Here is a 23,816-nt window from a genome sequence, read left to right as displayed (position 1 = left end):
TTGATAGACATGGAGTATCATCATTAGATGGAGACATAGTAGAATATTTTTTGTACTACTTGAGGTAGGCTCTCACATAGGCTACATATTCATATTATCATCATCTCTCTCCCCTGCATACATTCTAGCTCTCTCTTAACAGTAGAATCACATCATCATCATCATCTCTCTCTCTCTCTCTCTCTCTCTCTCTCTCTCTCTCTCTCTCTCTCTCTCTCTCTCTCTCTCTCTCTCTCTCTCTCTCTCTCTCTCTCTCTCTCTCTCTCTGTGGCTCCTATTACACCAATTATTTTTTGTAGACCTTGATCGTTGATTTCCAATCGATCTTGGCCGTTGTGGATAAGGCCATCATGATAATTGATAATTCCTCCTGCAGGGAAATCATGTACATTAGACTAGGGATGCTAGAAGGAGACGTGGCCATCATAGGAAATTTAGGGTTGATCAAACCATTGGAGATGCAGCCAGCCTCCGATTTTGATACAATGCTTTGTTCATGTAGGGGTGTTAAAGAGAGCTTCTCAATTGAGTCTAGGCCTAAGTTGAAAAGAAATACCTCGCTATTGTGCAGGTTCAATGTCACGCACACTGCCATGAGATTGTAGATGACTGGTTGCTTAAACCTCTATAGGAAGAGTTGTTGGACTTTAAGGCTTGACTTAAAGAAACCATCAAACTAAGCCAAGGTAAAGGCATGGTTGGTGCAATTAGAATGTGCACAGTAGAAGGAAGGGACCCCTCATAGGCCACACATGAGGGTTTAATACACTCGAAGATAAAATAAATTCTATTAATTAATGAGGTGAACTTGGATAACTTTGCTAGTAAGGTTTCTATAAACCTTAGTAAGAGGTGAATTTGTAAAACAGAAAAATTAAATGTTGCCACCCGAATCCATTGAGGAGGTTAGAAACTTGCGCTTCGTCTGATCAATTCGTCTCTTTGTCAAACGTTGCTAAAATCACCTAGATAGAGAGAGATTTGATACATGTGTAGAGATTATTATGGTCCACTTAATGCATCTCTCTACAGTGTGTTTTAGTGAGAATCCCTCGCTCTAGCGTGTTAGAGAGCCTGGTGACCCACTATCATTTCTTCGAGAGCTTTACGAACTCGGTGGAGACACATCTTATCCTATCGTGTTTGCTCTTTTGCTCCTACTAGTGTCACGACCCATCTCTGATAGGCAAGAAGCATTTATTTTTTAGAAGCTAGGCACATCGAGTTACACACAAACACGCATAAAGATGTACATATGTATGTACATGTATTTATGCATACATGTACGTGAAATCCATTGAAACCACTCAGCGAGAGATATGTGTAAGTGTGCACACCTATGAATGCATGTGTGCATGTCACACACACACATGTAAATATGTGTCTTTGTATGCACACACACCCATAATATCCATAGATACTGGTCACACTCATACATATATGTATACATCGCCCTCAACTTGCCAACCTTATATATAAACACATCATGATTGGCATATATATCCATATAGAAGCTTCTAAAGCACCAAACTTAGTATATAAATATACATCTAGAATTATAAACCCATAAAATGATGACTATCTTCAGATAACTAGATTATCTCTCCTTGGTAGCCTATACCCCGTGCCTCCATCTGGAAAAATGTATGCCATAAAAATATTAGCATTGAAAATATAACTCTGGTAGAAAAAAGTTGGATAAGGATAAAAGCTTACAAAACTCATTTGGTGGATCAATATTTGAGGCGAACGGCATTTGAACAGGCTTGTAAATAGCAAATAAAAAAAATTATGTATTGTCCAGTGCCTATGCACAAAAATATAACTTATCAAGTTTTTGATAATCCACAAACATTACATGTACATGAAGTTGATCTGCAACCTTTCACAATCGTAGATTGTAAATTCCTAGGAGCCCAAAGCTCTCGTCATCGTAATTGTCTCGACCATACAAACCCAACAATAATTTGGGTTCTAAAAAGTGAAGATATTCCCTGTTGCAAAAAAGAATGTTCCGATAAAAATATAAATTAATCAAACAAAACACAAAAGCTACATAAAAAGGAAGTTTGTATTTATACTGTAAAACACCAGTGCTCTCTAACAGTTCGATAATTAGAGAAGCTGTTGCTTGGCCTTCCCAAAATGGAGGGTCTACAATTCAGCATGAATATTAAATAAATCTTGAAAAACAATAATACCTAAACTAACTATAGCAAACATCTAAAACATTTACCTTTAATATCTTGTCCATCACCATAAACGAACAAAAATGATCTCCTTGCCACATCCATCCTAAGCAATATATCCCTGATATCAAATATAACACACTCTCTCTCTCTCTCTCTCTCTCTCTCTACACACACACACACACACACACACAATATAAGGGCACTGTATATAAAAGCAATCCAAAAGCAAACAAAGACTGCACTTGCACATCTCCAGAAACATTCTCCAATCAATTGCTTCCTTCATTGCACAAAGATATGTATAAATGTAGTCTCTTACATTTGCAAACTGCCATTTAAATTTAAATTCTTCGGCATGCCATTTGCAAAACCTCCTTGTAGCCAACATTAGTTGTGAAGACTTCATTTGAACCTATTGTGCCACTTTCATATTCCACAATGAGCTTTACACACACTTTCACTGCATCCGGATGATCTAACACATGACATAGCGACGTCCAATTGTCCATGTGTGAATACTTGTGTGGCCAGATAAAGTCCCAATACACTCAATGTTTGTCCTTGGGATTTATTTATTGACATACCAGCTCCTCATGCTCAGCCTAATTTTGGACCTCTTTGATGATTCATGATAAGTGGGAATAAGGAGTTATTATCTTGGCGGGCCTGTGACTTCTCAAGGTAGCCCTTGCCTTATTGCCGCTCTCCTTTGGAGGTACCAATGGTTTTAGCGGTAATGAGCATGTGGAAAGACTTTGGGGACCATAGGTAAATCTTTACAATTGTCCGCTGAGCAATGTTAAACCTTACCCTCCAGCTTGAATCATGAAGGAGATGAGAGGCAAGAGGCTATGTGAAAATGGAGGTTTCATGCAAAGAGAGGGAAGTGCAGTTTTTGTGGTCTAATACCCAAATTTCAATCGGTAATTACTCATCCCTCGGGTATTGGTTTCTAAAATTGATCATATGGCTAGGAATCTCTTCATATTCTCTTTCCACTCATATAATTAATTTCTTAATCCTTTACTTCATTGATGATCAAAATTTCTCCCAAAGTTGCTAACTTTTAGAGGCGAATTTTGACAGTTTTATAGTCTTGTAGTAAAATGCTCATAACTTTTCGCTCGGTTGCCCGTTTTTGAAAGTTTTTATATAGGCACAAAGATCTCTTCAAGCTCTACGCACTTATGTAATCCTATTTTGCACAGTCTATATGGATTTAAAACTGCATTTCTCTGTGTATCTCTACTTTTATAGACTTTTGGCCATTATTTCTTCTTAATAATGATTAATTCCTCCGAATCTCTTATCAAAAGGCAAATCCCATGTGTCTTATCCTCTTGTAAGTAATTGCTATATTCTTTTACTTTAATGTGTTCTATCCAAGTCTCCCAATTCGAACGGATGAACCTTACCAACATTCCCCGTATGTTTCCATTCACATAATTCTGAGTTGGAAGATTTTCTTTCAACAAAGAATTGTCCTCTTGTTTGGAGCTGCCAGACTGGTAGAAATTCTTTCTTCTCCGGAGCCTTTCATCTTTCTTCCATGAATTATGATCTCACCTTTGATGTGTATATCTTTATCTTAACCTAGGGAGAGAAAGGCAGGTGAGGAGGTTGTGAGGTTTCATACAAGTGTGTTTTGATTCTAAGAAGTGACCGAAGTCAAAACCCCAACACTATGTCACATCTTTTGGTGGAGACGGCGGGCAGGTTTTACTTAGAATTATTCTATTTTAACCTCAAGGTCCCGTATGATTAAAGGAAAGTTATTTTGAAATATGTAAATTTTCCTTGTTGCTACTCATCTTTTGGTGCAAGATGTTCACACCACGAGTAGAGATAGCCTCAACATCTCAGGTACAAGCTCCATCCTTGGATCATAACATTGTACAACTTATGGCAGAATTTGCTGATTTGAAGTTACACTTAGTCAATGCAAGGCCACCTAGGGTTCCACGAGTTGAGGATAAACCTAGGGATAGAAGTAGTGTCACATGCTATGAATGTCAAGAGAAGGGGCACTATCGCACCGAGTGTCTAAAATTGAGGAAAAGAGAGGATAAAAGTTCAGCACTTTTAGAAGAAACATGCTCAGAAGAAGAAGAGGAAACATTGATGCCATTAATGGCAAAAAGGGGTCGTAAAACTAGGAGCCAAGAAGAAGAAGAACAAGAAGATAAATCTGAAGAAGAGGAGAAAAATAAGAAGAAGAAGAAGTCGTCTAGGAGAAAAATTGGACAATCTGACTTTCGTCTTGGACAAGGATCTCTTAGTTATGACCTCTTAACAGATCTTAGGGAGAAAATGGCACAAATCACATTTGGGCAGCTTTTGGCACTCTCTCCAAAGCTCAGAAAGGAATGGGGTAAGCTAGCTAGCACAAGGGAATCTAAGAAAAAGAAGAAGAGGGATAATGGGACTCCTATGGCTCAAAAGGTGGATATTGATGTAGGAGATGATATGCCTGTGATTGATGTCATCATTGAGAGGCAAACAATTTCTAGTGCATACATTGATGGAGGTGCGTCAATCAATGTCATGAGTGAAAAAACAATGAAAGATGCCGATTTAAAGTTGTCTTCTACTCTCTCCCTATCGCATCAAACTTGTTGATAATACTAGGGTGAAAAACTTAGGAACTGTCAGGAATTTGGGAGTAGTGTATGTGGTATTTCTGTGCCTACAACTTTCCAGGTCATTCCTATAAAGCCTGATGCTAGGGCTTACCCATTGATATTGGGTAGGCCATGGCTTCGCCAAGTGAAGGCAATTCAAAAGTCAAAGACAGGTGATCTTATTCTACAAGGTGAGAATAAGAGGGTCCACTACAACATCAAGAGTCATCGCAAGAAAGTGGTAAGAGGTGAACCTTCAACTTCCAAAAGTTCAGAGTTAGAGTCATCCGATGAAGAAGAGACAAGTGGTAGCTCCTCCGAGGATTCCATCTCAGAAGGGGAGGTGGAGGGAGTTGCATTTGGTCTTTCCCTGGGAAGGGATCGAGGGGATGCTGAAGACAATGGAGCCTTGGAAGGGGAAGCTTCTTCAACCATGTGCAAGAAAGGAGATGTGGACCTCACTAATCTTCACCAACAGAATGAACTTCTTCTTGATAAGTCCATAGCAGGTACTGAAAGGGAGAATTACTTAAAAATGTTGGATGGATTTCCTAACCTTTTTGCAAACAGCTACTCACAAGTACGCCAAGTTACCCTAGTAGAGCACAAGATTGATCTCAAGCCCCAAAGTAAGCTAGTGGTACAGCGGCTAAGGCGTTTGGGAGTAGTGCAAGCGGAGGTGCTAAGAATGAGGTAACTAATTTTCTTGAAGCTAGATTTATTTTTCCAATAGATAATTCAGAGTGGATTTTCCCAGTTGTAGTCACTCCCAAAAAGGGTAGAAAATGGCGTGTGTGTGTGGACTTTCGCCCTTTGAATGCATGCACAAAGAGGGATTATTATCCTCTACCCTTTCAGGATGAGATTTTGGATCAAGTTGCAGGTCATGAGTTGTATTCAGTGTGTTTTGGATACTCTGGATACTTTCAAATCCGGATTTGTGAAGAAGATCAAAGGAAAACCTTATTTATCACCCCTTGGGGAGTGTATGCCTATAGGGTGATGCCATTTGGCTTGACCAATGCACCAGCAACTTTTCAACGCTTCATGAGTTAGGTATTTGCACCTTACTTGGGAAAGTTTATAAGGGTCTTTCTGGATGATTTTTGCATTTATTCAAGTCGCATGGATCATCTGGAAAAGTTGAGGTTGGCCTTGCAAAGTATTGATGATGCAAAAGGGTGTCTTAATCCTGGAAAATGCCGTTTTTGGCACGAAGGAAGGTGGTTCTCTTAGGACATGTTATCTCACAAGAAGGCATAGAGATGGATCCTGAGAAGGTGTAGGCAATTGTGGCCCTCCCACCACCTACCAATGTGAGGGAGATAAGGAGGATTTTTGGGTAAAACAAAGTATTACCAATGCTTTGTTGACATGTACTCTGAGAAGATGTATCCTATAAATCTGTTGACAAAGAAGAATGTTTCTTTCCAAATGGGGGCCCGATCAAATTCAATCTTTTTGTTTGCTCAAGGAATGCATGAGTCAAAGTCCAATTGTGCAGCCTCCTAGGTGGGGGGAGGATTTTTATGTGAACCCAAGTGTCTCATCACATTCAGTGGGTGCTATACTCTTGCAAAAGGGAGAGCAAGGGCATATGCAACCAGTGTATTATGCAAGCCAACAACTCACTGATGCCGAGGAGAGGTATGGTGAAATGGAGAAAGGTGGTTTGTCTCTTGTTTTTGCAGTAAAGAAGTTCAGGTCATACCTGTTACCTCGCCCTTTTTTCTTCCTCACATCTCAACCTTCTTTACAATTCTTGGTCCGCAAACCCAATCCTGTAGGAGGGAAGTTTGCAAAGTGGATTTGTGAGTTTCAAGAATTCTCTTTCACTTTTATCACAGAAAACACCACTAGGGTCTCTCTTGCAGATTTGCTTACAAGGAAGGAAGAGGAAGAAGGAACAGGAACAAAGGAAGAAGTATATGAAGATTTAGAGACACCACCAACTACTTTCACTATGCATTTTGACGGAGCCTTTAGCCCTTCCAAGCAATATGGGGCTGGGGGGATAGCTTTATTTGATCCAGAAGGAAAAGAGGTATGGGCCAAGGGTAGGGAATTTCCAAAGGCTATATCAAATAATGTGGCTGAGTACAATGCATTAATTTGGGGATTAGCATAAAAGATGGAATTAAAGAGGTAGAGGTAAAAGGGGATTCACAATTGGTCATCCGACAAATGAAAGGAGAATATAAGGCAAGGAGTCCTAACCTCCAAGAATTGTATAAAAGTGCAATGGAGTTAAAAGAAGCTTTTGAGTTTTGTAAATTTGTGCATGTTAACAAGAAGGATAATCAAAAGGCTGATGAATTGGCTACTAAAGCCTTGGCTTCTTTCAAAGTAGCTACTCTTGCATTAATGGGATACAGGTTAGCCTGAGCTCCAAGATGTTCAACACTATTTAGATACAGGATACTTCCCTCCTAGATTGAATCCTCAACAGAAGCAAAGGCTTACCAGGAAAGCTCATCCTTACACAATTCTAGGGGATGTTCTTTACAAGCAAGGTAAGGATAAGATTCTTGGGAAGATAGTGAGCCTGGAAGAATCTAAAAGGATTATGGAATTATGTCATGAATGTTCAGGTCACTTTGCCTCAGCCAACACAACTCGGAGGATCCTTAACACATGGTATTATTGGCCTCGACTCAGCAAAGATGTCTATGAGTGCTGTAGAAGCTGTGAAGTATGCCAGGCATATGGGCATAAGCAATTGGTTCCTGGACCCTTAAACCCTATCCCAGCATATGGTCCATTTGAAAGGTGGGGATTAGATTTTGTGGGCCCACTTCCTTGTTCCTCACATGGGAAGTATTACATATTGGTGGCCACAGATTATGCAACAAGGTGGGCAAAAGCAAAGCCCATGAGCAAAGGCCATGGTCAATAATAAAGCAGTGTGGCTGTGGCATCCTTTCTCAGGGAATACATATGTGCTCGATTTGGGTGTCCATTAGAAATCCTTACGGATGGGTGGAGGTCTTTCAGGAATGACTTGATTGAAGCTTTGGTGCATAAATTAAAAATAAAGCATGCTATGTCAACTCCCTATTATCCCCAATGTAATGGTTTAGTAGAAAAAACTAGTGGACTACTTTGTGGATCTTTGTCTAAGCTAGTGGATTCTATGAAGAGAAAGTGGGATGTGCATTTGCCAAAGGTCCTATGGGGCTATAGGACAACTCACAAACTCTCTCTTGGTTTTACACCTTTTCAGTTAGTTTATGGAATGGAGGCTATTTTGCCAATAGAATTGGAAATCACAAGCCTTTGCACATCTTTTGCACGCTTGAATAATGAAGAAGAAACACATGCCCAACGCCTAGTACAACTGGAGACCTTGGATGAGAGGCGACTTCAGGCACTTCAAAATTTGGAGGCTGCACAACAACGGCGCAAGGCAAGGCATGACACTCTCATGAAGAAGAAGAAGACAGAACTCAAACAAGGAAGCTTAGTCATGAGATATGATGGCCGTGTGGAGAAACGGCTAGATAAGAAGCTTCTTCGACGCTGGGAAGGCCCCTTCAAGATAAAGCAAAAGTTCAAAAATAACACCTATCTTCTAGAGGATGCAAGTGGCCAGGAGGTTCCCGGACGTGCCAATGAGTACCGGCTAAAGATATTTTACCCTCGAGCACCATGGCCAGCAGACCCCCAAGACAAGCATGGAGGATCTGCTGGGGGGGAAAAGATGTGACATGAAAAATTGATATCTTTCATTTTCAATTTTGTACATATTTTGATGGTTTCTCAATGGTAATAAGGTGGAAGGTTGTCCAAGAAGATTGCAGCGCCCACAATGGAATAACAATGTGGTGATACGACGGCTTGGCGGCTACCCTGATAACAACATTCTATCTTAAAATATAATGGTTTTACTTGATTTAGGGTGCACACATTGTAAATGCCACAAGTATGCTTGATAAATACTTTGGTATGGTAGATAGGATAGATATGTTGAAATAAAAGTGGGCCTTCATGCTCACATGGATTTTAATTGTATTATTAATATAGTATTCACCATAAGGCTACAAGTTGGGGAGTGTAGAAGGCATGTGGAGGAGTGTGTGTAGGTGCATAATTGGGAAAGATTCTTCTAGAATGCCTACATGGAAGAGGAGAATTTTGTCATGTGTAAGTGGGATCTCCACCTACATGCCACTTGGACTTGGCTATTATCTCATCACACTTTCAAAGTCAAAAAGTCCTCAATTTTATAATCAATAGAAGACTTAGCCTAAGAGGACAATTGATGGTGACATCCACCCTTATGTCATTGAAGGGTTGAAGATTTTTATGTTATAATTTGTAACAATGGAAGAGAGGGTGATTCTCCACCTATAAAAGGAGCCCTCCTCTCCCTTTCAAATCAAGGAATGAGCCTCCTCAATTGAGCATTTTGTGTCATTGCCATTCTCTTATCTTCAAACCCTTATTCAAACACTCTCTTTACATGTGAATGTCTCATTTAGCATTAGCTCCTCATGCTCAGCCCAATTTTGGACCTCTTTGATGATTCATGATAAGTGGTATAAGGAGTTATTATCTTGGTGGGCCTGTGACTTCTCAAGGTAGCCCTTGCCTTATTGCCGTCCTCCTTTGGAGGTACTAATGGTTTTAGCGGTAATGAGCATGTGGAAAGACTTTGGGGACCATAGGTAAATCTTTAGGATTGTCCGCTAAGCAATGTTAACCCTTACCCTCTAGCTTAAATCATGAAGGAGATGAGAGGCAAGAGGCTATGTGAAAATGGAGGTTTCATGCAAAGAGAGGGAAGTGCAGTTTTTGTGGTCTAATACCCAAATTTCAACCGGTAATTACTCATCACTCGGGTATTGGTTTCTAAAGTTGATCATATGTCTAGAAAGCTCTTCATATTCTCTTTTCACTCATATAACTAATTTCTTAATCCTTTACTTCATTGATGATCAAAATTTCTCCCAAAGTTGCTAACTTTTAGGTGAATTTTGGCAGTTTTATAGTCTTGTAGTAAAATGCTCATAACGTTTCGCTCGGTTGCCCGTTTTTGAAAGTTTTTATATAGGCACGAAGCTCTCTTGAAGATCTACGCACTTATGTAATCCTGTTTTGCACAGTCTATATGGATTTAAAACTGTAATTCTCTCTCTCTCTCTCTCTCTCTCTCTCTCTCTCTCTCTCTCTCGATGCCCAGAGTCTGGGCCTGTCTCTCTAGCCAAAGAGTGAATTCACCCCATGCACATGCGCCTCCCACTCCATACGTGTAATCTGCTCAATTGTCATGACTCTATGTCGATATGTCTCAATAGATGTGCCACTAGGTCTAGCACCACAACGTGCTCAAGTGCTGTGTGCCTGCTCTCCTCTAGAACAGATTGTAGCTTCTTGAAGTTTGTTTCGATCAACTCCAACTTTGCTGGCTCCTCAAAGCCCTTTGAGAGGGTCTGGATGCCCAACTCACGAGTAATGGTGGCTAGCAAGTCCTCTTGCGTCGTGTGAGAGACTAGCTGCCCTATCTTGTTGGATGTGAAAGGAGATGCTTTGCACATACTCATAGACAAGACATGCACAGAAGCTCAAAGAGAAACAAAGACAATGGTGATAGTAGCTAAAATGTACTCAATTAGAGAATGAATGCATGGAGTACAACGTACTAGTAGCCCTTAGAGGGATGACGTGGCTGATAGCACACTAAGGGTGTGTTCTCATGGGGAAATAATCCCTGCCAGCACATGGCTAACAAACCCTCCTGAAGTGAATGGTGTGAATTGATACAAGGTGTAGCAGACCACCCTGGTAGAGGTAATAAGTTCAAAGCTTGTTGAAAATCTTCAAACTTCTCCCTAGAAAGGGGCTTGGTAAATCTATTTTCCACACTGGCTTGTGTTGGCACGTAGGTCAAGGTTATTTGTCCTGCATGGAGTCATTCCCTAACATAGTGATAATGCACCTCAATGTGCTTTGTTCATGCATGAAATATTAGATTCCGTGCAACTTCTAATGTGCTCTGACTGTTAATGTAAAGGGTGGCAGATTGCTGTCCAATACCAAGATCAGCAAAGACGGTGGATCCAGACACACTCCACAGTAGCTGTGAATGCTGCCTTATATTCAGCTTCATAGCTGGATGTGGCTACTATTGGGCTGCTTCTTGCTGAGCCATGAGATGCGTGAGCTGCCACCACAAAGTAAACAATATCCACTGGTTGACATTCTTGTGTCATCCAAGCATCCTGCCCAATTCACTGTCTGTGTAGGCACACAAGCATAAAGGAGACTCATTGCTATAAAACAATGCATAGTGCTGAGTGCCTTGAAGGTAGAAAAATACACGTTTCACTGCCTGCCAATGTCGAGTGCCGGGACAATGCATAAATCTTCTCAATTGTGACACTGCATACTAAAAATCTAGATGGGTATTGCACATATAGATAAGGCACCCGACAACTTGCTGATAGGTGGCTACATCAAAAGACTCATAAGAATCCTCGTCAATAGACAGGTGGAGACAGGTTTGCAATTTGTCATTTGAAAGCATTCCAAGAGCTAGTGAATGTATCTTTGTTCAAATAACATGATGCCCCCCTCAGTTTGAACAAACTGGATACCCAAATAATACTGCAAAAGACCCATGTCGAAAACGTCAAATGTATTCTGTAGGTCAGCGACAATGAAAGCTGCTATATGCCCCTCGTTTAAGGCATGTCATGAGCATATCATCCACATAAAGATTGAGGATAAGGAGATGATCCTTGTATTTGCGTACATAAAGAGTGCTTCAGTGGGGCTATTCTGAAATAGGCAAGAGAGCAGGTAGGCATGTATTTTTGGATACCAAGCACGAGGAGCCTGTTTGAGGCCATATAGTGCTTTGTGCAATCTGCATATGACGTGATCCTCTAAATTCTGCTGAACAAAGCCAAGAGGTTGTGAGACATAAGCCTCTTCCTGCAAATCACCATTTAGAAATGTAGTTTTGACATCCAACTGATGCACTTGCCAACCTTTATGCGTAGCTAATGCAACCAGAGTCCAAATGGTCATCATACAAAGTCTCATCATAGTCAATGCCTTCCCTCTGGGCATAGTCCTTGGCAACTAATCGAGCCTTATATTGATCAACTGACTTGTTAGGCTTCTATTTCAGCTTAAAAACCCACTTGGTGTCTATAGCATGCTTGTCGGCAGAGGCAGATCACATAACTCCCATGTATTATTAATGGCAATAGAATCCGATTCTGAATGCATGGCTGAAACCCAATTGTCATCCTCCAAGGCATCAAAGTGAGAAATCAGTAGTAGCGACAAAGGCTATATCTATAAAATGGATGCATATCTAAAGGTAGCTTGTGTCCTTCTTGTTGGAAAAGGTTTAGGCATCTTGCTATCACGCAAAGTAGCTCAAAGCCAGCGTGGAATCCATTGCGAATCATGAATAGCTACATCCTCTTCAATTTAATGCATCACCCAAGGCATCCAGATTAAAGGGTTGCTGATCTGAAGAAATAGGGATAGTGTTGTACTGTTGATGAGCTGCAGCAGCAACAACAAGTGGCTAAGTCAAAGCCAAGACGGGCTCAGAGGAGCTAGCACCAATACCAAACAAAGGCATCAATGTATCAAATACATCCGGAGCATCAACAAATGGCTATAGCCTACACGAAATCATGGGTTGTAAAACAAATTTTGGTATTTTTCCTTGATAGAGACCTAAAAAGGCTCACAAAAGTGATCCAAATCTCACTCGAATAGCTTCAAGCTTGACAGGGAGGGTGCCTCGAGTGTTTGGAATACTATTGTGGATGCTTCAAATCCAATCTCTAATGAAGAATTTCTATATCCATACTACTAAAAATAGACAGTGGGCCAAATCCGAAAAAAACTTGGTGTGAGGGTACCTCAGGCTGTCCATAGCACTCTCATGTCTAGTTAGGTAGCTCCACCTGGAGGAGAAAAATTTCTAAATTTTTTTAACTCTAATCAAATATCCCAACCTCTAGGCTAAAAAACTGTGCAATTTATTCTCTATGTCTTTGTTACCCTATCGCCTCCCACAAGTAGGAGCATCATTATTTTGATGTGGTTAATTGGGTCTATAAGGGATATGATACTTCATGGCCTCCATTATTCTTTTTGAAAGTATATAGGGCTATTATTGGGAATGTTCTTGAGAAATAAGTTTCCACAAAAATTCGTACACACAACTCTCTTTCTCTCTCTCTGAATGGGGACATAGCAAGGAATTTTGAGAAATAAGTTTCCACAAAAATTCGTACACACAACTCTCTCTCTCTCTCTCTCTTTGAATGGGGACATAGCAAGGAATTTTGAAAGGGTTATTATACACTTACAAAAACAAATTTGTTGACTCTAAAAGACTTGATCTAAACTTGGCAATAAGCCTTGAAACATAATCTTTTTAATAACCCTTGTCACTATAAGGGTTATCATTCTTTTATCCTTTTTGTAATAACCCTCACAAATAACCAATATTGCAAGGGCTATTGTGAGGATGCATTTTTCTTTATATAACAAGACAAGATAAAAGTACAACTTGTCCCATAGTTCCCAAGGTATCAATATTGAGGTAACACCAACACACATTTAGAAAGTACAAAAAAATATGAATTGCACATTACACCAAAAAAGTACTGATGCCAATATCTCTTATATACAAGCAAAGTACAAAATGACATTGATGGTGGTGGAGAAGTTTTTCAATATGCTCAACCCCATCACATGGCTTGAGGCTTTATATATACAATGATCTTTTTCTTGATGTGGAGCCCATCACATGGCTTGAGGATTTACATATACAATGATGTTTTTCTTGATGTGGAGCCCCTTGTTGTACAATTATGTATAGGTGACATGAGTTTAGAAGGATACAAATTTTAGAATCAAGTTTGGGGGATACTCATGTATGAAATATCATAGTTTATAGTTCAAATGTGTGTCCTTTACCTTACGTGTGTCAAAACAAATTGTGTTGTGTAGTTTAGGGCATAGTTATACTCATTCATTATTGTGCTGTGTTGTTGTGTTATGCTCAAGAACATATTCCTATCACACGAGATAAACACAAAGTGAGGAAAGCACAATAAACAATAAGAGATGAAAAATTAATAAAGCATAGAAATGATACCTAAAAAGTGTGCATTAATTTAATCATCATGAGGTCCCTCACTACCTAGGCAATTAGGCCCATGCCTTTTGTGTCAAAAGATGCAACGTCTCTCAATTGTTGAAAAATATCAAGGCATTCTTGCTATTCTCTTTTTACTTCTTCCTAGTCCCTTATGGATCAATGTGGGACACGTTTTCAGTCTCCTTGCTTTGAAGAACCTTGGATGAGTGACTTTTTGTGTGAGGCACACACATGGGTGCCAAAATCTGGTTTTATTATATCTCCACCTAGAAAGATTTGGTAGCATACTCAAAATTAAAAAAATTCACCTACCACAAAATAAACAAAATAGAGAAGACAATTTATCTCCCCAACAAAAACAAAAATAGGAAAGATAGTTTATTTCCCTAACAACATAAATCTATGAAGAAAGAAGGAAGGGAAAGATGAGGGTTGGCTTAATGAACAATTACCTTATTTTCTTGTGTGATTGGTTACTTGATTTGCTTGTGTGCTTGGTCACATCCAAAAAGAGACACAAAAAATAAGAAACATTAGAAAACCATGATCTACTTCTTATGCCAAGACCAATGCAAAGACACTTGGGTAGATGGTATCTTCAACACACAACCTCATGAAGGGATTGAGTTATTAATGAAATTCATGGATCAAGCTCCCTAATGACAATCAACTATCTAATTAGATCCTAATCCTAATATAATTAACATGTGATTAGTACTAAGCTAAGCTAGGGTGGGTGATACCTAATAACAAACATAATAAATGAACTAAGATAATTTAGCTTAAGACTCAAGCACAATTAGGTTACAAGATTAAGACTTGTACTCATAGAGAGGCTTGAGAGCTTGCTACATTTTGCATTACTTGAAACAGTCCTCTTTTATATGAGGAGAGCACAACAAAGCTATGATAACTCATGTAGGATAACTTGGCACTCTAGAATCACTCATTTCAACACCCCCCCTTGATGCTAGATTGGGTACAATTTTTAGGATTTCACTCTTCCTCTTTCTCTCCCCTTGTGCTAGGCTACTTTGGCCTTTATGCTGCTTTGGCATTATAACTACTTTGGCTATGAATTTCAACTTGATTGCATCCGATGGCCTCAGAGGCTGATTACATCACATGTTTTGTAGAGACAAGAGGGGTGAAAAGTACAATGGTTCTTTCTCTAGAAGAGTACGTCTTCAGCTAGGGAAGCTTTGGCCTCGATGTAGTTTGCCTGCTTCTTTTTTTGATAGCAATCTTCTTCTAGGTGACCAATTTTTCCACAATAGTCACAAACAAGCTTTGGTTTATCTTTATTGCGACATTCATTCTTGGTATGACCAAGTTTTCCACAGTGATAGCATCTTGGAAGTTGAGATGTTGATTGATTTGTCCTTTGAAATCTCCCACCCTTTGTATACAGTGCTTGCTCACTTGAATGTGACTTGAATGATTCTTTATCTTTGAATTTGGATTCTTGTTCATGTAGAAATGATTCTACATCTTGACGTTTAGTGTTGGGCACATTTTTAAGTGTAGCAACAATTGATTCATAAGATTCTTTGTCAACACTTTTTAGCAATATAGTAATAGATTCATCTTCCTCAATGACTTTATTTAATGTACTAAGTTGCTGTTACCTTTGAATTTACTGATGTGTTGTGCCATGGCCTTGGTCTTCTTCTTGTCGAGCTTGTAAAACTGCATGAGAAGGTTGATCTTTGAGCTCTTTGAGTTGGTGCCAAAAATCTTGCTGAGTTCCTACCATGCCAACTTGGCATCCTTGATGCCAGCAATGTGACTAATCACATCATCATCAAGATTTTGAGCGATGAGGCCCAATTCTTTGTTGTTTTGAAGTGGCTCAACCTCCAATTCTTTGTTGTTTTGAAGTGGCTCCTCCACTTCTTCATCCTCAATAAGGTGCCAAATCTCTTTATGCGTTAGCAAGTACATGGTCTTTCTTTGCCATGTGTAAAACCCATCACCATTAAACCTTGAAACAACTTCAATGCGCTCCATACTGAGAAGGTCTTACTAACAAGCTTTTGTTTTGCTTTGTTTTAGCAGTGTCTAATCTCATACAAATTTGTAATTAAAACCTTTTGATTCTCTTAAAATGATTTGATGAGAGGGTCTTACCCCATGAGTTTGTGACAAATCTCATGGCAGTGTCTTTTACTCTCTTACAATGAGGCACCTACTAATCACACTTAATGATTATAATTACTGCTTAATCCTTACGATTAGAGAGGGCCAAAATTGGAGGATGAAATTCGGCTTATAGGAAGCAAGGTTGATGGGTCTTTTGTATTAGCTATACTATCCTTGATGGTAATCAAAGGCCCAACCCAATAATCAGGTCAATTTGGGGCGCAAATCGTGGATTTCATGCCATCCTTCATCACGACTGATTTTTTGACTTCCCGACTCGTACACTAAAGCATTTGAGGTGGGATTTGGACTGTAGAGGGCTTGTACCATGTATTAGCTTGGGATAGAAGGGCTTGGCCATATTGTATGCCCAAATGGAGAATGGATGAAAAAACAAAGTCTGACATTTAGTGCTAAAATCGAGCAATTTAGGGCAGAATTGAAGAAGAGCTCTTGGCTGTGCTTTATCCTAGTGTTGAGAAAGAGTCTTGAAAAGTTTCTTGGCTAATTGAAGAGGGAATGAGCAATGGTGAGCTTTTGAATTTTGGGCCACACATAGAAGAGTTGGATAAGATTGGGGTTAGTAGATAATTAGGCGAGTAATGAAGAGATTAGACTAATATGAGTTAAAGTTAAGCTAATGGGGAGCTTAAACCAAGCTCTAATACCACGATGAAATTCATGGATCAAGCTCCCTAATGATAATTAACTATTTAACTAGATCCTAATCCTAATCTAACTAACATGTGATTAGTGCTAAGCTAAGCTAGGGTGGGTGATACCTAATAACAAACATAATGAAATATAATTTAGCTTAAGACTCAAGCACAATTAGGTTACAAGATTGAGACTTGTACTCATAGTAGAGAGGCTTGAGAGCTTGCTACATTTTACATTACTTGAAATGGTCCTTGTTTATATGAGGAGAGTAAAACAAAGCTATGATAGCTCATGTGGGATAACTTGGTTAGGTGACTTGGCACTCTAGCTTCACTCATTTCAACAGTGATGGTATTGTGAGAGGATAGTATGCCCATGTAAATGATGCAAGCAAATCATTTGAAGGGATTATCAAATTTCAGACCGAAGTATGTAAATGTAAGGCACCTTTGAGTGTCGCATTAACCAATTGTTGGTAGATGGATTGCTGTATGCCTAGTCCTCCGGCAAAATAAAGTCCATGTTTTGTAATTCATTTTCATTAATGGGAAGAACAAGATTTACAATATGAGGAGTCTGGCTCAAATAGATGAGGTTTCAACCTCACTACTCTATTCAATCTGCGTGATTTAGGGAGGCATGGGTCAAACCCCTAAAATGGCTCTAACAATACCTTTGGAAGAAGAGGTTAATGTGACACCCATGTTTGATGGTCATATAGCACCACCACTTCATAAAGATGTAGCACAAGATAACATGGGTGACATAATGGATGCGCTCGTTGACATGGAAGGTAGGCCACACATCCTTGGTGGGGAGAATGCATCTCTACAAAATGAAGCACCACTCCATTATACAAATTTGCAATCACTTCCATGTTGTAAGCTTACCTTTCATTCTTGAACTTGCAAGCAACTTATGGAAAAATACTAGCATGTATTCTCTCTTTAGGTATGGAATCTTCCTCACATATCCTCTCTGAAACTTATGGAGTAATATGAGCATGTATTCTCTCTTTAGGTATGGAATCTTCCTCAGATATTCTCTCTCTATAACTTATGGAGCAGTACTAGCATGGATCCTCTGTTTAGGTATGCCTCAAATATTCTCCCTTTTCTATTATTTCACCTCTTAGTCATGGTTATAAATTGGCTCTTTATACTTTATAGTAGTTTTCTTTAAAAAATTCTCCCTCCAAACAACTCCATGTCATGATCTCAATAGGAGGCAAGGAAGTGGCCTATTTAGATATGGAGTATACTTGCATCCACGCAAGTCCAAATTATTGCATTATCAAGTGAGGCAAACACTTGCTTTGGGATATTTTCCCAACATACCTCGAATACAACTTATGTTCAAGAGAAAATAAAACATGGAGCTCTTGTGACATGGCATGCCACCCATCATTCTGAGGGTGATCCATAGTTGGGACATTAAGGATCACATTGAATTTTAAACCATGGAAGTAAATTGAAAGAAAAGATGGTCAGATTTGTCACCTAGGCTTGGTAATAGAAGGAGTGAAACCCTTTGGATTAAGCTCTGTAGCATGGTCCAAGTGATTTGTAGTATTATAGTGTTAGTAAACTACAATGTTTAGCCTTACAAGAGGACACCTCCTCCTTTAACTTTTTGTCCAATGTTAGCACAAGGTAAAGAACAGAGACATGTACATGGCTTGTTTTCTAGAGGAGCTTAAAACATTATGGCACGATATTGAAACTCGTTACATTAGCAAGGTAGGCACACAAAGAGATTTGATCATGAAAGGAATGTTGATTTGGATGATGAAAGATTATCTAGATACTCAAATCACTCAAGTATAATTTTCCCATCAAGCCATTCTAGGTAAGCTTTGAATTAGAGAAACTCTCACCATTTCTAAAATTCATTGCATGTAGGTCGGTGTTACTTTAAGTGGATATCATGCTTGCAGGCTATTTTTTGACCTTGTCTTGAGTCTTGTTGCTCCACTGCACACCACTTCAAGAAGGTTGTGTATGGGAGCCATGGAGTTACATGAAGCTACATGCCTTGGGGTCACCCTTTGTGTGAAGGTCTTGTTGTTGGAGTAAAATCACCATCAATGCAAGCATCAAATTGGAGAGACACATGAACAAAGAGTGATAAGTAGGATGCTTCAAGGATGAAACAGTGGCCCTCATTAGGAAATTTTACTAATCAATAATTATGCAAATATTCAAGAATGGTGGGAGTTCTATTTGGCAACAGTAGTAACAGACATAATGGCAGCTAGAAAAGACCTATAAGAGGTGGGGAAGATACCTCATTTGTTGACTCAACAAATAGATAACAAAAAGAACCATATGGATACTTAGCAAGATTAATGAAGACTAGTTAAAGAATGAGATAGCTTCCTTTAGAAGTCCGACTAGTCATATGCATAGTTTGAAGGGCGCATATGGTTTATATTCTTGTTATTCTTAAAACCCTTCAAATTAATTGCTTTGTTTCTTACAATTGCTTCCTTTCTTTGCAAGATTGTGATGTATGCAGTATAATAAAGATTAAGGTAACAATATCTTCTTATTCTTGTTATTGAATAACTTACCTTCGCACTCACTTTTATAAAATTAGTGCTAGATGACTATTTTAATCCATGATGTCAATGTCGTAATGGACATTCAAATGGAGTTCTTTAAATGAAATTACACAACCTCCATCGAGAAAGCAAATATTAACACCATTGATCAAATGGTATGTCTATTTGAGAAGCACTCTCCCTCTAGTCATTTGAGCACTCAAGTGCACCCATGTACTTGGTTGATGAAGTGGCCCACATCTATTTGAGAAACACTTTTCCTCTAGTCATTTGAGCACTCAAGTTCACCAATGTATTGATGAAGTAGCTATTATAGCTAGAATGGTCCAATCAAGATGGATGTATTGATATCTTGAGAGGTTCATGAAAAACTTCTTAAAAGGATTATATGGCAAAGAGCAAGACCAAAGGAGAGTATGGCTTAAGGTTGGTTAGTTCAAGAGTCAATTGGTGTACATATGGAACTTTATTTCTCAAATAGATCCTCCACAGCCACGACTACGGAGACTAGATGCAAATATTTTAAGATTTGAATGAAGTACGACATTACATATTAAGTTTGAAAACTAGTGACTAGTGCTTTTGTCTATAGTGTCATGGCATGGGCCCAATAAATCTTTATGGTTCTTGTGCTCTTCATTGATTTGGTGGTTGGCATTACTTGCCTAAGAGATGCTAACATATTTTAGTCCTCCAAAATAGTGAAGATCAAAATGTCCTTTGTTTTTATACAGATTTGGTGGTTTTCATTACTTGCCTAAGAGATGCTAACATATTTTAGTCCTCCAAAATAGTGAAGATCAAAATGTCCTTTGTTTTTATACATACAATTTGGTCTCTTGTTTATTTCTCCTTGTCGGTCTCCATAAGGAAGCAATACATGTTTTGTCGGCCCTCTTTGCTTTCCTCAAAATGCCCCATATGAATCGGTTCTTATATCTCCCTTTACATATGCATTCTTGTTCATCTTTTGGAAAAACATGCAGGACACATTTTTGAACATTCCCATTCCTTAATTTGTTGACAATTGTAATTTTATGTAACATGCATTAAACACTGCAAATTTTAAATGCAATCTTGATAAGTTGCATTTTATGTATCACAAAGCCATCAATATTTTGATTGGAACAACTATAAAGACCTATAAGGCTTTGTTGCATGGAGTTGCTCTAATTATAAGTCTTTGTTGCATGGAGTTGCTCTAATTATAATGGCCTTGGCCTTCCTCTTTTATGATATTTTGTACTACTATTTAAAACACAGATGGAAACATAACTTTTTTACATAAGGTAGCCATGTGGAGTTTGTGGTGTGGCTTTTGGGTCCTCATTGTCATCCATTGCTTCTCTGGATTGCTTGTCAACTTTTCTGTGTTGGTTGGAGGAAAGCTTTTATCCATATGTTCGAGACGTGGCTTTAGTGGAACGTATGAAATAAGCGGAAGAATCTTGAAAGTTTTATATGAAAATCTCTCTAGACAAGATGTGAAGATTTCAAGATGTACTTCTAATGAAGTACACCATTGTATAAGTTTGAACTTTTAAATGGTAGTCATAGGTATTATGGTAGGGATTAATGTGGGACCTTGTCTCCACTAGAGAAAGGGAATGCTTGTAGTGCTGCATAAAAATTTAATTACTATAACCAATCAAAAGGAGGACAATTCATTAAAGCAATGAGTTGGCTTTCATACCCTAATGCATAAATACTGGCCTTTTCACCCTTCTTGGAGAAATGGGGGACACTCAAGTGTAACTTTCGTGTGGCTCCCCGTCCCCGTCCACGAGGTTGAGTTACGAAGACGAAATGTGTAAAGGCCCTAGGTTCTATAACGACTAAAATGTATGAAAATTTAATTCTTGCCTTGGAACCTTAGCCCGTGGTGATATAATTAATTGTTTCCTTGGAACCTTAGCCGCTGTGGTGCTATAACTAATTGACATAAAGCACCCTACTCGACAGGTTGTGTCGAGCAACGGACAGGTTGTGTCGCTTGCTCGACACGGCAGCGTTTGCACGACACGGCAGCAGGCGAGACTCCCGCGAGAGGCGATCGTATTTAATGTGTACTTCAATGTGTACCCCACTCCAGATGAAGAACGTGGCTCCGCTGCGCCTTCACCTTGCAGGCCTTTACGGAAAAGAGAGGAACGCTCCGGTTATGTGTTCCACTCGCACTAACGCAATTCTCAATTTCATTCTAAAGTAGTTTACGTCACCTCGCCACCAGTTGCTGCAGTACCCGGCATATTGCACTTCATAAGAACCCCTCCTCCTCCTCCTCTAGTCTTGTATCTATGCCCTACTGCACAGCGCCTGGATATTGCCCCGCCTATCATAATTCAATCATCAGGTGATATAAAGGAGACGATGGATTTGAGGATTTCAGCAATCATCGACGCCATCCTGGCACCCGCTGGCGTCGCTCTCCTAGTGGCTTACCACGCCTTTTTGTGCTACAAAGTCCGAAAATGCCCCATGCAGACGGTGATGGGCATCGACCAGAAAGCAAGAAGGATCTGGGTCTACTACATGTTCATAGTAATCCACTAATAAGGCCACAAGATAAGCTAGGCGATTTCATGTCTGCTAGATTAACATTCATGAACTTTTGCTAGATTAACATTCATGAACTTTTATATGACGTGGGTGCTGCAGGACAACCACAAAAAGAACGTGCTGGCGGTGCAAACGCTTCGCAACAGCATCATGCAATCCACTCTCATGGCGACCACGGCAGTCCTCTTCACGGCCAGCGCACTTCACCTTCGCGAGCAGCTTTCAGCAGCTGCCGGCGGGGGGCGTAAGAGGCTTATCGGCGTCATCATCAGGCGGCGTGCCCGGCACGGTGAAGTCCTTTGCCGTGCTGGCATGCTTCATGGTGTCGTTTCTGTGCCATAAGCAGTCCATCCGCTTCTTCAACTATGTCAGTTACATGGTTAACATCCCCTTGGACTGCATGATCACACCGGAGTACGTGGCGGACCTGCTGGAGAGGGGCACCGTTTTCTACGCCTTGGGTTCACGCAGCTTCTACGTAGGCTTACGGCTCCTCCTCTGGGTCTTCGGCTCCGTCCCAATGTTTCTCTGCGCCCTCGTCCTGCTTCACGCCCTCTATAACTCTGACTTCGCGCACTGCGAACTGCCCCCAGGACAATACAGGCAAGGTGCTTCAGGATCATCAAAACGATTTGGAGCTCCAGAACTGATCGATACAAAAATTTAGTGACTAGCCGTATTATCAAAGAGTGTTACGAAACTCCGCATACTGAACAATTTGGACTCTACATATATACCTGTACGGGGTTCTTACTACACCTTGCAAAAAACCACGAAAGTAGTAGATTCCGAAAATATGAATATGCACCCCAACACTGAGCCAAGTGGCCCCCAAAATCCACGTCATCATCTACATCATGGGAAGAGGGTGAATTTGAGTTTTGGACTTAAAAAAATTTAAAAAAATTTGGAACAACATGTTATGAGCGAAAGAAGATTTGAACTATTAGACCTTAGGTCACTATTGAAAATATCTTACCACTACACTATACCTTCAGGCATCAAAATTATGTGATTTCAAGGCAATATATTCTATGTTTTCATCCCCTAGTTTACTTATCCTAATTTACTTTATCCGACAACCCAAAAAAAGCATTGTGATTTTGATCAATGCCATCCGTTGATGCCACCTGACAAAGATCATTAAGACCCCGTGAAAGATAATGTTGAGGCTAGGCGTCCCCCTTGTGAGCAATGTATTGTGAGATGATTGATTTACATGTGTGAGGCTCTCTTAATATAGAGAGTTTGAGTTAGATAGTGGTTGCAAGGGTATAATGGACAAATGTCCAATGGCTTTATGCATGTGTAAATACATGTGCATGTATGTGTATGGTGTGTATGCCATGTGTACGGTATAAACCACACTTCAACACTCCCAGTCTAAAACCGAACATTGGTTTAATGTGGGGATGCATGTAAGAATGTACGTATGCTATATTAATGTTTACAAAATATGCATGACGCAATACAATGTTTGCCATGTTTACAAATATGAATGATGCAGTACAATGTTTGCCCGGATCAAAATGGGGCATATAATACATGCAGAATGGTTGTCGAAGAAGCCGCTAGTAGCGGCTTCATCTTCACGCGCGGTTATGGTTGCATGTTGGTGAGGCTTGCGGAAGCAAGATCAATTCAATTCGATGAAGAGAAGAGGACACCAAATATTAGATGGAGGACAACAATCATCCTCAGCAGGTGCATGAGCACGGGCTGCAAGGGGCCAAGTGCTATGGCCAAGTTGGTGCGAAGGGGCTTGAGATAGCCAACATAGAATTTGTCAAGGGCGGCGTGAAAATTTGCAGAGAGCACTTAGGTTGGCGCAATGGTGTGGACGTATAACGAAGCCCATGAGAGACATGGAGGACTTGATAGCCTTGCCGGACTTAGCCAGCTGCGGTAGCAAACTCGTCAGTGTTGGGTGCTGTCAGAAAATC

The 23,816-nt window shown here is 39.8% G+C and overlaps 1 pseudogene; it reads left to right on the top strand.

Moving 5' to 3' along the window:
• The first annotated feature begins 21,471 nt into the window (after positions 1-21,471).
• Positions 21,472-22,617, top strand: LOC147608639 (uncharacterized; annotated as a pseudogene).
• Positions 22,618-23,816: the final 1,199 nt, after the last annotated feature.

The sequence above is a fragment of the Cibotium barometz genome, chromosome 53 (genome assembly GCF_041138505.1).
Source record: "Cibotium barometz isolate CiBa-2024 chromosome 53, ASM4113850v1, whole genome shotgun sequence".
Lineage (NCBI taxonomy): Eukaryota > Viridiplantae > Streptophyta > Polypodiopsida > Cyatheales > Cibotiaceae > Cibotium > Cibotium barometz.
Note: the sequence above shows the minus strand (reverse complement) of the source record. Positions and strands in the feature narration are given on the sequence as shown.